Consider the following 16,930-nt stretch of genomic DNA (forward strand, 5'->3'; position numbering starts at 1 on the left):
GTGGACCCTAGGTTGGATAACATGTCTTGGGAGGAGTTTGCTAATGAGTTTGCCGGATGGGCATTCCCAGATAGTTCGAAAGAGCTAAAGATGATAGAGTTTGAGCAGCTCAAGCAGACAGAGGATATGAGTATTGATGAGTTTACTGACAGGTTTCTGGAGTTGCTGCGGTATGCAGGACAGGCCTATGATACGGAACAGAAAAAGGCTAGGAGGTATGCTATGAAACTGCATTCCAGGTATTCCTCTTTGATCCATGCAGCCGAGAGGGAGAGTTTCCACACCGTGGTGGATTTAGCACAGAGGATGGAGGCTAGTGCCATTATACAGGGTACAGTGAAACAGCAGCCGGCACAGTCTTCTGGTTCTAAGACCCCAGGTAGGGGTAAGTCAGATCCCTCTTCACAGGGTGCAGCAACTTCCAGTGGTAAGAAGTGGAGTGGTTCCACGCAGAAGTCGAGGAAGAATAAGTTCTGGAATAAGATTAAAGCAGGTCTGGGATTAGGCAGTGGCATGAGTTCAGGCTCAGAGGTGCCAGTGTGTGGTCGGTGCGGTAAGGCGCACAGAGGAGTTTGTCGTTTGGGGATTACAGGATGTTACAGGTGCGGCCAGGAGGGACACATGGCTCGTGAGTGCCCTCAGGCATCTTTCACGGCACCATCCCATCAGACAGCACCAGCTAGCATGCCACAGCCACCAGTTTCAGTTATGACACAAGGCAGAGGCAGAGGGAGAGGGTCAGCCTCTTCATCTGCGGGTCCCCGAGGTGGAGGTCCGTCAGCTCCGGCGCGGATTTTCACGATGACACAGCAGGAGGCAAACACTTCTAACACCGTGGTGTCAGGTAATCTCCTCATTGGGTGTTCTGAGGTGTATGCTTTGTTAGACCCTGGTGCTTCGCATTCCTTTGTTGCTCCCAGAGCCATAGAGAGAGTGGGTTTGATGACGTCTGGGTTAGAGTGTCCCCTATGGGTCAGTGGCCCTAAGTGTGATCCATCGTTGGCAGAGACAGTCTGTCGACATAGTCCAGTGTTTTTAGATGGTAGATGCCTTCCAGCTGACCTTGTGGTTCTAGAGTTGACAGATTTTGACGTCATTCTAGGGATGGATTGGCTATCTGCATATGGTGCTACCTTAGACTGCAGAGACAAGGTAGTTAAGTTCAGAGATGAGGATGGATCTGAGTTTGTCTTCAGAGGAGACAGGAGGGGCACGCCTAGAGGTCTGATATCAGCCCTACAGGCTCGTAGGTTGCTCAGGAGGGGATGTCAGGGATATCTAGCACATGTGAGAGAGCTAGACAGTCAGGTTAGGGACCCCAGTTCAGTGCCCGTAGTCAGAGAGTTCCCAGATGTGTTTCCAGATGAGCTTCCAGGACTACCACCTGATAGGGAAATAGAGTTCGAGATAGAGTTAGTGCCTGGTACCAGACCGATCTCTATTCCTCCCTACAGGATGGCACCAGCAGAGCTGAAAGAGTTGAAAGAGCAGCTACAGGAGTTGGTAGATAAGGGTTTCATCCGTCCAAGTACCTCACCCTGGGGTGCTCCAGTGTTGTTTGTCAAGAAAAAGGATGGATCCCTTAGACTTTGTATCGACTACAGGCAGTTGAACAAAGTCACTACCAAGAATAAGTATCCTCTACCCAGGATCGATGATCTATTCGACCAGCTAGCAGGAGTAGGTTGTTTTTCTAAGATAGATCTGAGATCGGGCTATCATCAGCTGAGAATCAGGGAAGAGGATGTACCTAAGACAGCTTTCAGGACCAGAAATGGGCATTATGAGTTCTTAGTGATGCCGTTCGGGTTGACTAACGCCCCTGCAGCATTCATGGATCTCATGAACCGCGTTTTCAGAGAGTACCTGGATCACTTTGTTATTGTCTTCATAGATGATATCTTGGTGTATTCCAGGAATGCAGAGGAGCATGCCCATCATCTGAGGATAGTCCTGCAGACCTTGAGAGAGCATGGTTTATATGCCAAGTTCTCCAAGTGTGAGTTCTGGCTAAGGAGCATTTCATTCTTGGGGCATGTAGTGTCAGATCAAGGTATAGCAGTGGACCCCAAGAAGATAGAAGCTGTAGCCACTTGGCCTAGACCCACCACAGTGACAGAGGTCAAGAGTTTCTTGGGTTTGGCAGGCTACTACAGGAGGTTCGTTCAGGACTTCTCTAAGATAGCGGCTCCTATGACCAGATTAACCAGAAAGAACCAGAGATTCACATGGTCTGACCAATGTGAAGAGAGCTTTGAAGAGTTAAAGAGAAGATTAACTTCAGCACCGGTGTTAGCTCTGCCTACTAGTGATGAAGACTTCACAGTGTTCTGTGATGCGTCCCGAGTGGGATTAGGTTGTGTGTTAATGCAGAATGACAGAGTAATAGCTTATGCTTCTAGACAGCTGAAGAAGCACGAGCTGAACTATCCAACACACGATCTTGAGATGGCAGCTGTTATCTTTGCACTCAAGATGTGGAGGCATTACCTCTATGGGGTGAAATGTGAGATCTTTACAGATCATAAGAGCCTACAGCACATCCTGAGTCAGAGGGAGTTAAATTTGAGGCAGAGACGGTGGGTGGAATTGCTTAGTGATTATGATTGCAAGATCCAGTATCATCCGGGAAAGGCAAATGTTGTAGCCGATGCCTTGAGCCGGAAATCATTAGGCAGTTTATCCCACATTACAGCAGAAAGGAGGCCGGTGGTGAAGGACTTCTACAGGTTAGTTGAGGAAGGGCTACAGTTAGAGTTAACTGGTACAGGTGCTTTGATTGCACAGATGAAAGTTACACCCGTGTTTCTGGAGCAGGTGGCTCAGAAACAACATGAGGATCCAGAGTTGATCAAGATTGCCAGGACTGTTCAGTCAGGCAAGAGCGAAGAGTTCAGATTCGACAACCAAGGGATTCTCCGCTACGGGCATAGACTATGTGTACCAGACGACATCAGTTTGAAAGGAGACATTATGAGGGAAGCTCATAATGCGAGATATAGCATTCACCCTGGAGCCACCAAGATGTATCAAGATCTGAAGAGAGTGTATTGGTGGCCAGCAATGAAGAGAGAAGTGGCACAGTTTGTGTCAGCCTGCGAGATATGTCAAAGGGTGAAGCTAGAGCATCAGAAGCCGGCTGGAATGCTTAACCCACTGCCGATTCCAGAATGGAAATGGGAGAATATAGCCATGGATTTTGTAGTGGGGTTACCGGCGACGTCCAACAGACTAGACTCCATATGGGTGATTGTGGATAGACTGACTAAATCTGCTCACTTCATTCCTGTCAGGAGTGGCTACTCTGTGGACAAGCTAGCGCAGGTATATGTTGAGGAAGTTGTGAGGTTACATGGGGCTCCTGTTTCTATAATGTCTGACAGAGGACCCCAGTTTACCTCCCGGTTTTGGCGAAGTCTGCAAGAGGCTATGGGCACAAGATTAGACTTCAGCACTGCTTTCCATCCACAGACTGACGGACAGTCAGAGAGGACCATCCAGACCATAGAAGATATGCTTCGAATGTGTGTGCTAGATTTTGGTGGATCTTGGAGGCAGCATCTACCCTTAGTGGAGTTTGCCTACAACAATAGTCATCATGCTAGCATAGGGATGGCCCCATATGAAGCTCTGTATGGGAGGAAGTGCAGGTCACCAGTTTGTTGGGAAGAGGTTGGAGAAAGGTCCCTAGCAGGGCCTGAGTTAGTAGAGATCACGAACAGGGTGGTGCCCATCATCAGAGAAAGGCTCAAGACTGCTGTTAGTCGGTAGAAGAGCTATGCAGACGTTCGCAGAAAGCACATAGAGTTTGAGGAGGGGGATCTGGTCTTGTTGAAGGTGTCTCCAATGAAAGGGGTGGTTCGTTTTGGGAGGAAAGGTAAGCTGGCTCCGCGGTACATTGGACCTTTTGAGATTTTGCAGAAGGTCGAAAATGTGTCGTATAAGCTTGATTTGCCTATGTCTATGGAAAGAATCCATCCAGTCTTCCATGTTTCGATGCTAAGGAAGTTTGTGTCAGATCCGAGTAAGGTTCTCAGCGAACCAGATGTGGAGATCCTAGGTGATCTCACGTATGTAGAACAACCAGTGCGGATCATTGACACCCAGATCAGAAAGCTAAGGAACAAGGAGATCCCGATGGTGAAAGTCCTCTGGAACCACCATAACATAGAAGAGTGCACCTGGGAGACACGGGAGTCTATGCTCCAACAGTACCCCCATCTCTTTTGAGGTTAGTGTTAGCTTCTTTTGTTCTTTATGTGCTTTATGTTATGTTTTTACTCTGTTTTGAGTTAGAGAGGAACATTCGGGGACAAATGTTCTTAAGGGGGGGAGAATGTAATACCCGGCTAGACCCCCGGTATCGAAATTCCTACGTTCCGGCGGATTTTCCGTTGGAAGTCGGGATTCGAGGATGTCGGAGCTTGCCCTAAGGGTATAAGAAAGGTTTTTAAGCTGTTTTTTTAAGTGTTTTTATCATGTTTGCATGTTTTGAGTTAAGAAAATTGAGTTTTGAAATGAAAAGGCCAAGGGGACAAAAGCCAGGTTCGGCCGCCGAAGGTGAAGTTCGGCCGCCGAAAGTTGCATGGTTTCGCATGCACGTTAGGCCGCCGAAGGAAGAGTCGGTTGGCCACTACAAAAGCCCCTTTGCCCGAGACTTGAGTGTTAAACACTCTGTTTTTGGGTCAAAGGTAGGTTCAAGCTCTCCTTGGTGTGATTTCTCATGTTTTCCTCAAATCTTGCATGTTTTAACTTGATTTGAGCTTTGTTTTAGAGATTTGAGCAAAAGGAAGCAAAGTTGAGCACTTGGAGAGTTTGCTTGAGTTTTCTCCTATCTCCAAGCTTGGATCATCAATCCTCTAGTTCTTCAAGAGGTAAGCATGGATCCTCACCTCCCCTTATGTTTAAAGCAAGTTTTAGAAGTTTTGGAGAGGTTTATGGCATGTTTTGGGGTATAAGCATGAGTTTGAGCATAGGTTGCTCATATGCGTTTTGTTGTTGTTTTTGGGGCTTGAATTAGTTTTTAGGCCTCTGTATGCATGAGTTATGTTATATGTTAGTTGAGAAGTGTTGGTATGCATGTTCTGGGTGTTTGCTAGGCGTTTGGAGGCTGAGAGCATGAGTTCTGCTCGGATTCTGCCTTTCTGGAGAATCCAGGTTCGGCCGCCGAAGCAAGGTTCGGCTGCCGAACCCCTTGTGGAGGCAGTTTCGGCTGCCAAACCTTGCCCCCGAAAGCTAGGCTTTTGGGTGAGAAAGGGGCTTTCGACCGCCGAAAGAGGGAGTTCGGCCGCCGAAAGTGCATGAGTTTCGTCTCTGGATGAGACTTTCGGCCGCCGAAGGTGCCGCCGAACATGCATGAGTTTCGTCTCTGGAGGGAGGTTTCGGCCGCCGAACCAGCCGCCGAAAGTGCCCAGTCCAGCCTTCTTTTGCCCATTTTTCCATGCATGCCTATGATGTTTTAGAGGGGTTTTGGGGAGATAGTAGGAGTTATGTTTAAGTACGTTTGGTCCTCATTTGAGTCCACCTGTGTAGGTACGGACCCGAGAGACCAAGGAGGCCCACAGAGTTAGAGTTACAGAGACTGCTCAGCAGTTGACAGAGGTGAGTGGAACAGAACTTTATTTTAAAAGTTAAGAACTGTTTTAGCATGATTCATGCATCATTAATGCCATGTTTATGTAGGATGCTTTGCATTAGTATTCACCAAGTTGATGCATTGCATTATTACTTGTATATGTGGATTGGACCGAGGCGATCTCAATAGCCCATAAGTCTGTCATTATTGTATGTCCTGTGTGAGCTCCTTTGGGGCCGGGCATTTACCTTGGATGAGTCCTGTGAGAGCCCTTATAGGGTCGGGCACCATGAGTAGTTAGTGAAAGACCTGTGTGAGCTCCTTTGGGGGCCGGGCACTGACAGAGGGAGTTTTGGGATCATGTCCAATCCAAGATGTGAAATGTTTGTGCAGTGATGCATCATATGATAGCATGTTTTAAATGTGATTTTTTTTAGATTCCGCTCACTGGGCTTTAGCAGCTCATCCCTCTCCCTAACCCCATTTTTCAGGGCCTCAGAGAAGAGAAAGAGAAAGAAATAGCAAGGGTAAAAGGCATATGTAATAGTATAGAATAGTGGACATGATAATGATGTACAGTACAGAGTTTATGTAATGTATAGAAATGATGTAATAGTAAGTTATATAGTGAGTTATAGAATTGTGCTTGGCCCTAGTGCTTGTTATCCCTTTGCACATGATCCTTTTATATTATATTAGATATGATTGAGATATGTTGTGATGATGATGAGCTAAGCTTGGTGCATGATAGTCTTTCTATCTCTGTAGTCACTGTATGGTACCATAGCAGGTATCACTCTTCGAGTGCATACAGACAGAGCATGCATAGTCCAGGCTTAGTGGAAGTTATACAGAAAGAAAAGATAGTCAAGCAAAGAAAAAAAAAAGAGTAAGTAACAGTTTTAAGCTTAAGTATGATCATGTATGGGATTTATCAGGTACACAGAGTTGACAGTAGGCTTACTACGGGTCCCGGCGGCCTTAAGCCGATCTGGATCCTAGTGCCGGTGATGGTCTGGTAAGCGGGCTGTTACAAAATCAAAGTGCAAAAAGCCTGAATAAAGTACTTCAAGGTAAGGGCAAGTCAATCCAAAAGCTAGGAAAAAGTCTTAACATACTGTGCATGTCTCTCTTGAGGAAAACAAATCCTAACCATGGTAAGCAAAAGGGAAACAAGGAAAGGAGGTAAGTAATCTTCATGCATATATTCTTCACTGCAATGCTTCAAAATAAGTGTCTAGAGTATGAGCTTAAGTGGTAACAAGGATCTAGAGCAAAGATAACTTATTTGACTATGTTTATTTGCTTGAGAACAAGCAAAAGCTTAAGTGTGGGGATATTTGATAGAGCATAAATTAGCCCATATTATCATGATATTCTTGATGTCTATTTACATCTTTTCTACCTAATCTTGTGGTTTTAATCATGTTTTGCAGATATTAGGTGAAAAGGGACATTCAAGAGAAAATTCTCTTAAAAACGCTCAAAAGTGCAAAATCTAGAAAAGCCACCTTCGGCAGCACCTTCGGCGGTCGAAAGCCCAGTCCAAAGACGAAACTGCCCTACCTTCGGCGGCACCTTTGGCCGCCGAACATTGGCTCCAGAGACGAAAGTCGGCCTCCTTCGGCCGCCGAACCCCAACCTTCGGCCGCCGAACCTTCAGAACATAGCCGAAAGTCCAGCCTCCGAAACTCAACTTAGGCAGCCGAAAACGCGCTCTATTGCACTCTTTCCTTATTCAAGAAGCCATATCCCAAGTTGCCATATTTGAGGAGCCAAATAAGGGAAATATCTTGAGATCCAAATCTTCAAGATTCACATTCAAATATTGGATTTCAAGATCAAGCTTATTAAGGAAGCCAAATCCAAAGATCACATGTTTCCCACTTCATTCAAGTTTCCAAAGAAGGCTCCACCTTCCTCATTAGTGCATGGGCAATCTCTTGGACTTAATATACAACATCTTGAGGATCTTGGACAGCTATGAAAAGACCAAAGTGCCCCCACTTGCCTTCTATCACATGTGACTCGTTTTTGCCTTCACTCATGCACAAACAAGGCACATGCAACACCAAGGGCACTTTGGACAGCCTCTAAAAGACTCATGGACTGTCACCAAACCCTAAGGAGCCTCTCAATATCTATTTAAAGACTTCAAGAAGACAAGAAGAGAGATTTTTGAATCTCCCAACCTCTCTAAGGTTTGGCCGCCGCTCCTCCACCACTTTCGCCACCACCGGTTCTTCATCTTTTCTTCTTCTTTTCTTTTATTTTTTGTTTTGGTTCAGCCATGAGTGGCTGAAACCCTTCTCTCTACTTGAAGTTTGGTTGAAACTAAGGTTGTTTAATGGGTTGTGATATCTGAATAGAAACTATTGTCTTTGATTTTATTCAATATTCATGCAATTGTGCTTTGATTCCAAGATTGCTTTATTGTTTTGATCAAATTGGCCACTTGATTCTTGATTGCAAAGTTAATTGATTGTTGGATTAGGATATTTGTTAGTCCATAATTGCTGGAAATATTCTGTCCATAGAACACTTGGTGTAAAAATCCAAAGAATTGCATGATCTAACATCATCTCATGCGTTTGAGTAGTTAGGGTTTGGATCTTTCTTATTCTTCATGCAATTGGCAATTGTTTTGATGCCTATGGCCCAAGGACGTTCCTTGGCAATTTGTTGATTAGTAATTGGTTAGAGGACGTTCCCTAATCAATTTGTTCATAAGGAAAGACATGGTGGTGAGAAGCGTCTTCCACCCCCATAACCAACCTATTGAATCAATCAAGATAACCTTGTTTCAATGATCAACCCAAACAACCAAAGTGGATCCATATCTTCAACTAGACTTTTCTCTTATTGATTTCTCTCCTATTTTAGATTACTTGCTGTTTTAATTGCTTTCAATAGTTGTTAATCAAATCATCTCAAAACCCCTTTTTTACTTTCCTCGCACTTGTTTCTATTTCTCTTTGATTACTTGCTTTCACTTGTGCTTTCAATTAGTTCTATTGGTCTTGATTGTGATAAATAAATAGGTAATCAATTCTCTGTGGATACGATCCTTCACCACTATATGCAAGTTGTGAATTGTAGGTAACCAAGAAGGTTATTTTTGACCGGCTTCGACAACCGCTCCTGTCAAAAATTGGCGCCGTTGCCGGGGAATTGATTTTACTTGTTTGTTTATTTTTGTTTTCATGACCAGGTCTGAACATAGGGACACTCTGCCCTTTGATCCAGAAATTGAACGCACCATCAGAAGGCTAGGAAAGCAAGCCTCAAACGCAGAACCTTCTGCCCAACATTCGACCGCCGAACCCAACCCATCTTCGGCCGCCGAAAGTCCTTCACTCCAGCAACCAAATTTTGCACCAATGGCAGAGCCTCAAGCACCAGCTGCTGCCCATAATGGACATGCTGTCCAAGGTCAGATAATTCAAGAGAATCAAGCAAATAGGCCACAAGCACAAAGGGAAAGAACCATGAGGGAGTTAGCAACTCCTATAGGTGATTATGCTCCACTTTGCATCACCTATCCACCTCTTACAGTTCCCTTTGAACTGAAATCAGGTTTGATTCATCATCTCCCTAAATTTAGAGGTTTGCAAAATGAAAATCCACATAAGCACTTAAAAGAATTTAAATTTATTTGCTCATCCATGAGACCTCAAGGGATCTCTGAAGATCATGTTAAACTAAGAGCTTTCCCTTTCTCATTAGATGACCATGCTAAGGATTGGTTATTTTATTTGTCACCTGGATCTATAACTTCTTGGGATGATATGGTCCAAGCCTTTTTGGACAAATACTTCCCACCATCTAAATCAATTGGCATAATAAGAGAAATCACTAGCATAAGACAAAAACCGACTGAAGACTTATATGATTATTGGGAAAGGTTTGAAAGACTATGTACAGGTTGTCCACAACATGATATGTCAGACAAAGCCCTCATTCAGTTCTTCTATGGAGGATTGATTCCATCAGAAAGGAAACTCATAAATGTAGCCTGTGGAGGATCTATTCTAGACAAGACACCAAGGGAGATGAAGGAACTAATATCCAATCTTGCAGCTTCATCTAAACAATATGAAGAAGAAGGGCAAATGCAAAGAGGAATCTATGAGGTAAGTAAACCCTCTGTTGAATCTCAAATCTCAAAACTAACTTCTCTTGTGGAAAAGATCGCCCTTAGCCAAGTCCAACAAATACAAGCAATCCCACCACCTAGGCCATGTGAGATTTGTTTATGTGTGGGACACCCAACTGATCAATGTCCCACACTCCAAGAAGACCATCATCAAGCCAACGCCATTGGGAGATACAACAACCAGCCTAGATATGATCCATACTCCAATACCTATAATCCAGGTTGGAGAGACCATCCCAATTTCAGCTATGGAAAGAGCAACACTGATCAGAATCACCAAGGTTACCAAAGAAGCCAAGTCCAACCAGCACCTCCAATGGACAATAACACTATGAATGAGGTAGTGAAGACCTTGCAAATGATACAACAACAGATGGGACAAATGGCCACCTCCATAAACAGATTGGAAGCTCAAGGAAAGTTGCCATCCCAGACTGAGGCAAATCCCAAACAAAATGTAAGTGCCATTACTTTGAGAAGTGGGAAAGAGCTTCAAGATGCAAGATTTGAGGAGGAAAAGCAAGTTGAACCAAAGCATGCATCATCTGAGACACCCTCTGCACAACATCCAAGGCAGTCTGAAGCCTCTTCATCGCATTCTGCACCACCTCCTGCGCAAAGAGCTGACCCGAAAGTAAGTTTTCACATCCCACCTCCTTTTCCAAAAAGATTTGAAAGAACTCAAAAAGAAAAAGAAGAAAATGAGATTCTTGAGACCTTCAGAAAAGTGGAGATCAACATACCACTGCTAGACGCTGTCAAGCAAATTCCTAGGTACGCAAAATTTCTAAAAGAGTTGTGCACCAATAGAAGGAAGCTAGCTGAAAGAGAGAAAGTAAGTGTAGGTGAGGTAGTTACTGTTGTTATTAAAAGAGAACTCCCTACCAAATGCAAGGACAAAGGTATGTTTGCCATCTCTTGCAAAATTGGGAATGTTGGTATAAAGAAAGCCATGTGTGATTTAGGTGCATCTATCAATGTCATGCCTCTCTCCATCTATAAATCTCTCAATGCATGTGCACTAAAAGAAACAAGAGTTGTGATACAATTGGCCGATAGATCTGTGGTATACCCCATAGGTGTTCTTGAAGATGTCTTAGTCCAAGTAGATGAACTTGTCTTTCCTGCTGATTTTTATGTGATTGATACTAAGGAAGATAGTTGCAATACTAGTTCTGATATTCTTCTTGGACGTCCTTTCTTGAGTACTGCTAGAACAAAAATTGATGTGCATGATGGTACTCTTACCATGGAGTTTGAAGGGGAAGTCATTAAGTACAATGTCTATGATGCCATGAAATATCCTCATGATACATCCCCTGTTTATGGTCTTGATATTATTGATTGTTTGAGCCAAGATGTGTTTAATGAAAACCAAGACTTTGTTTTAGATGATGATCTTTGCAGGATTGAAAACCTGAAACTGAAAGAAACAATCTGCAGCATTCAGCAAGTTGAGGTAGCACAGACAGAAGACATTCGGCCGCCGAACATAGCCCACCTTCGGCCGCCGAATCCCACTGCCATTCAGACACCACCTTCTGATGCACCGCTTTTGCAACACATTGCGCAGAAAGAAGACATTCTTTGGCTGCCGAACATCTTTCGGCCGCCGAACCCCACTGACTTGCGGAAGCCAAATCCATCGCCACAGCTCATTCCGCAAACTGAAGAAATTCGGCCGCCGAACTCAGACACTTTTCGGTCGCCGAACCTCTCCCAGCAGCCTCCATCACAAACAAGCTCTTTCACCCCACCTTCTTTGCAAACAAGCTCAGAACAATGCCTTCCTGAATCTGAAGAAACCAAGGAAGACCTCATTGAACAAATCTTCCTTGCTCAGTCTGATGAGCCATGGTACGCTGATATGGTAAACTACTTGGCCACAGGTAACTTACCTACTGACATGCCTAAGCACACTAAAGATAAAATAAAAAAAGATGCCAAATACTATGTTTGGGATGAGCCATATTTGTGGAAACATTGTGCTGACCAAATGATAAGGAGATGCATTCCTGATCAAGAAATAGCCTCTATACTTACTTTTTATCATTCATATAGTTGTGGAGGACACTTTGGTCCAAGGAAAATAGCTCACAAGATATTTGAAAGTGGCCTATTTTGGCCCACCATGTTTCGAGATGCTTTTCTATTTTGCAGGACGTGCCAGGTGTCAACAGACCGGAAATCTAAGCAAAAGAAATCAAATGCCACAGAACCCCATCATGGTCTGTGAGGTATTTGATGTTTGGGGCATAGACTTCATGGGACCATTCCCACCATCCTTTGGATACACTTATATCATCCTTGCAGTGGATTATGTATCCAAGTGGGTGGAGGCTAGAGCAACTAAGACTGATGATGCCAAGGCAGTGATAGACTTTGTGAAGACCAACATCTTTGCCAGACATGGAGTACCAAAAGCAATCATCAGTGATCGAGGGACCCATTTTTGCAATAGAGTAGTGGAAAGCCTTCTCAGAAAACACAATGTGATCCATAGAACATCCACAGCCTACCACCCTCAGACGAATGGACAAGCTGAAGTGTCCAACAGAGAAATCAAAGCCATCCTTGAAAAGACAGTTTCTCCCAACCGAAAGGATTGGAGCTTAAGATTAGAGGATGCCTTATGGGCCTACAGAACAGCCTATAAGACTCCCATAGGTATGTCTCCTTATAGACTTGTCTATGGGAAAGCTTGTCACCTCCCAGTTGAGCTTGAGCACAAGGCATATTGAGCTGTAAAGAATTGCAATATGGACCTCAAAGAAGCCGGACACCATCGCAAGTTACAACTGCAAGAGCTTGAGGAAATAAGACGAGATGCATATGAGAACTCTTGGAACTACAAAACAAAGGCCAAAGCCTCCCATGACAATCATCTTTCAAGAAAACAATTTGAGGTTGGTGATAAAGTCTTACTCTTTGACTCTCGTCTGAAACTGTTCCCAGGAAAGCTACGATCTAGGTGGATTGGACCATTCATTGTAGAACATGCATACCCACATGGAGCTGTAGACATCCGAAGCATAGAAACTGGAAAAATCTTCAAGGTGAATGGACATCGTCTGAAACCATACTTTGAAGGGTTCGCTGTAATACCCGGCTAGACTCCGGTATCGAAATTCCTACCGTCCGGTGGAATCTCGGTGTCGGAAACCTCTAAAAGGGAAAAACCATGTTTTCATGAAATGTTTTAATGTGTTTTATGTTTTAAGCATGAAATAAAATGAGTTGTTGCATGAAAATAGCCTTGGAGGAAAACTCAGGTTCGGCCGTCGAACCCCAAGTTCGGCCGCCGAACATGTATGCGCTTCGGGAATGCTTTAGGCCCCCGAAAGCATAAGTGAGGGAAGTCCAGGTTTGGCCGCCGAACCTCATGTTCGGCCGCCGAACATGGCATGCATGCGGAGGCACGTTCGGCCCCAGAATGTGGCCTGGCCAGCCACCTATAAAAGGGTCCCTTAGCCGAAACGGGTGAGCTTTTCTTCCCATTTTCGGCCAAGGTGAGCTCTCCGCTGTCCCTCTCCAATCTCGAGTTTCTTCCTTCAGATCTTTTAAGATTTTCATGAGTTTTCACCTTGTTTTGAAGATTTTGAGCATTTGAGCAAGTTTTGGAGCTTTGAGGTTCAAAGAAACTCAACCCCTCCCATCTCCGAGTTTAGGTCGTCTCTCTCTCTATCTTCAAGAGGTAAGAGCCGATCTTAAGTTCATTGCATGTTTTAAGTAGATTTATGGGGTAGAAATGCATGTTAGGTTATTGTTATGTTTATGGGTATATGTTGTGTTTATGAACAATGTGGATGTTTGATGTGTTGTAGATGGGGTTTAAGTTAGTTGAAGCCCCTAGGAGCTTCTATGCTTGAGTATGCATGTTGTAGAATAGGAAAAATGCATGTTTGGAAGGTTTGGGAGGCATTTGTGCATGAGGAGCTGAAGTTTCTGCCCTTTGGCAGAAACCAGGTTCGGCAGCCGAAGGACTTTCGGCCGCCGAACATGGCTGGGAGGTAAGCCTTTCGATTGCCGAAGCCTGCCCCCGAAAAGAGACTTTCGTCTCTGGAGGGCACTTTCGGCCGCCGAAGGTGCCATCAAACCTGCCTGACTTTCGGCTTTGGAGGGACTTTCGGCCACCGAAGGTGCCGCCGAAGGTGCCATCAAACCTGCCTGACTTTCGGCTTTGGAGGGACTTTCGGCCACCGAAGGTGCCGCCGAAAGTGCCCTGTGCAGCCCTCCTTTGCATGTTTTTCCATGATGTTTTGAGGTGTTTTAAGGGGGTTTTTGGGGAGTATTTTAGAGTCATGTTCTAGTATGTTTGGTCCCTCATTTGAGTCCACCTGTGTAGGTTCAGACCCGAGGAACCGAGGACCCCAGCAGTGAGTTCAGCTGCTTCGGTGTTGTCAGAGTCAGCCAGAGGTAAGTGGAACTAAACTTAATCTTTTAAATTGAGAAGTTAAATGTTTATCATGTTTCATGCATCATGAGTATGCAATAGGATGATTGCATTAGATTTCACGAATATGTTGCATTGCATTCTTTATTGTTGATGTGGGTGAATGTTGGATGACCCAATTAGTCCCTGAGGGAAGACCAGGACCCCATTCTACGGCCTGGCATGCGAATGAAAGACTAGGACCCCATTCTACGGCCTGGCACGAATATGGGACTCGAAGACCAGGAGCCCAGAGGAGGCCCTGGGGCAATGGTAAGAAATGTATGATGTGACAGGAAGACCAGGACCCCATGCTACGGCCTGGCACAAATGATGCTGGGACTATTTGGTGACAAGTTCACCCAACCCTTATGTGAATTGTCTGTGTTATGGTGCATTTCATTGGAGCATGTTTGTTAATATGTTTTTATGATTCTACTCACTGGGCTTTTTAGCTCACCCCTCTCCCTTTAACCCCCAGGCTTGTAGGTACAGGATAGAGCATGTAACGACCCCAGAACGGACCGTCACCGGCGCTAGGATTCAGGTCGGCTTAAGGCCGCCAGAACCCGTAGCAAGCCTGCTATACTCTCTGTGTACCTGTAAATCTCATACATGATCATACATTTTATGTGAAAATAAAAACTCTTTTCCTGATCCAAGGCTTAGCCTGTGCATGCACTATCTCTGTCTGTACCCCTGACTAGAGCTGGCTCTAGATGGGTTATCTCATACCTGTTAAGCCTGGTTTTTCACATACTCAGCACAATAATATACATAAACAGATCATGTACAAAAACCAAAGATTTACAACACAACTATGTCAAGCACAATTCTAACTGTAAACACAATTAATATTACATGTCCACTCTAAGCTATTACAAGTTTCTTCTCTTATTTCTGAACTCTTCTGACCTTCCCCTGTACACTGTACACTGAAATCCTGCAAGACTGGGATTAAGGGAGTGGGATGAGCTCTATAGCCCAGTGAGTAGAATAACAAAATCAGTCATAAAATATGATCTCATGGAATGCATCATATCACAGACAAGCCACATCAAGAGTAAACCTGTCACCACATAGCCTCAGTAACTTCCGTGCCAGGGCGTAGAATCGAGCACCTGGTCTTCCTGTCATATATGTATATGTGTATAACACCTCTGTACTTACCATTGCCAGGGCGTAGTCAAAGGCTCCTGGTCTTTACTATACCTGCCAGGGCGTAGTCAAAGGCTTCTGGTCTTAACTCAGAGACTATTGGATCATTCAGCATGTACTCACACCAACAAGTGACAATGCAATGCAACATATTCGTGAATACTAATGCAGGCAACCTATTTGCATAATCATGATGCATGAGATATGCTAAAACATTCCATTGTTTCATTAAAAGTACTAAGTTTAGTTCCACTCACCTCTGGCTCTGGACTGACTCTGCAGGTTCAGTAACTCTGGAGCAGTACTCACTGCTGCTCTCTCTGGTTCCTCTGGTCTGTATAAGCACATAAAGACTCAAATGAGGGACCAAACTATCTTAAGACTAACTCTCTTAAACTACCCAAGAAACCCCTTACTCTCGCTCTAAAACTCATGCAAAACATGCAAAAGAAAAGCTGGACAGAACACTTTCGGCGGCAAGTTCGGCGGCCGAATGTCCTCTCCAGAGACGAAACTCAAGCACCTTCGGCGGCACCTTCGGCTGTAACAGCCCGGAAACCGAACTGCCACCGGCACTAGGATCCAGATCGACTTAAGGTCGCCGGGACCCGTAGTAAGCCTACTATTCTGTCTGTATACCTGTGAAATCCCATACATGATCATACATTTGCTGTAAAACATAAAACTTTTCTTCATTCCAAGGCTTAACCTGTGCATGCACTCCCTCTGTGCTCTACTAATCCCTACTAGAGTTCCTCATGGCTCTAGGCGGATCAAACTCATAATGTTAAGCCTGGTTTTGCTCATAAACATACAACAATAAAGAAACATACATAAACTGATCATGTGACTCCACAAAGGGATTACAAGTTTTATAAGTCAAGCACTATTCTATACATTGTACATACACTGTACATATACATTATCTCTATACATTTACATGTCCACACTAGCTATGTCAATACTCTGTACTCTTCCTGTACCCTGCTGAGTTCTCTCTGACCTCTGAACCTGCACAACTGGAGTTAGGGGAGAGGGATGAGCTACGATAGCCCAGTGAGTAGAATAGTAATAAAATAACAGGTGATAAAACATGTTCTCATGGAATGCAACACATAAGCACATCACCTCGGCCGGACGGATCAAAACTCCCTCTATCTCATCTGGGGTACCTGAGTACCATTTGCCTGGTCCCCGTAGGGCTGTTCTAGGTCTTTGTGTTGTGCCTGGTCCCCGTAGGGCTGTTCCAGGTCTTTCCTCTGAGGGCTAATGAATCCTCACGAAGTCCGTGCCGTCTCACATAAGCAATGTACAAGGAGCAGTGCCAAGTACAAGGATAAATGCAATGCATCATCTTTGTGTACACTAATGCACTCATCCTATAGCATATTCATGATGCATGAAGCATGATAAAATATTCAGTTCTCATATTAAAACATTAAGTTAAATTCCACTCACCTGGTTATCTCTGCACTGACTCTGCAGGTTCTAACACTGGACTCACTGCTGACCTCCCTGATTCCTCTGGTCCGTTCCTACACAGGTGGACTAAAATGAGGGACTAAACTCACTCAAGAACATCTCTAAGAAACTCCCCAAAACCCCTCTA

The sequence above is a fragment of the Manihot esculenta genome, chromosome 5 (assembly GCF_001659605.2).
Source record: "Manihot esculenta cultivar AM560-2 chromosome 5, M.esculenta_v8, whole genome shotgun sequence".
Classification (NCBI taxonomy): domain Eukaryota; kingdom Viridiplantae; phylum Streptophyta; class Magnoliopsida; order Malpighiales; family Euphorbiaceae; genus Manihot; species Manihot esculenta.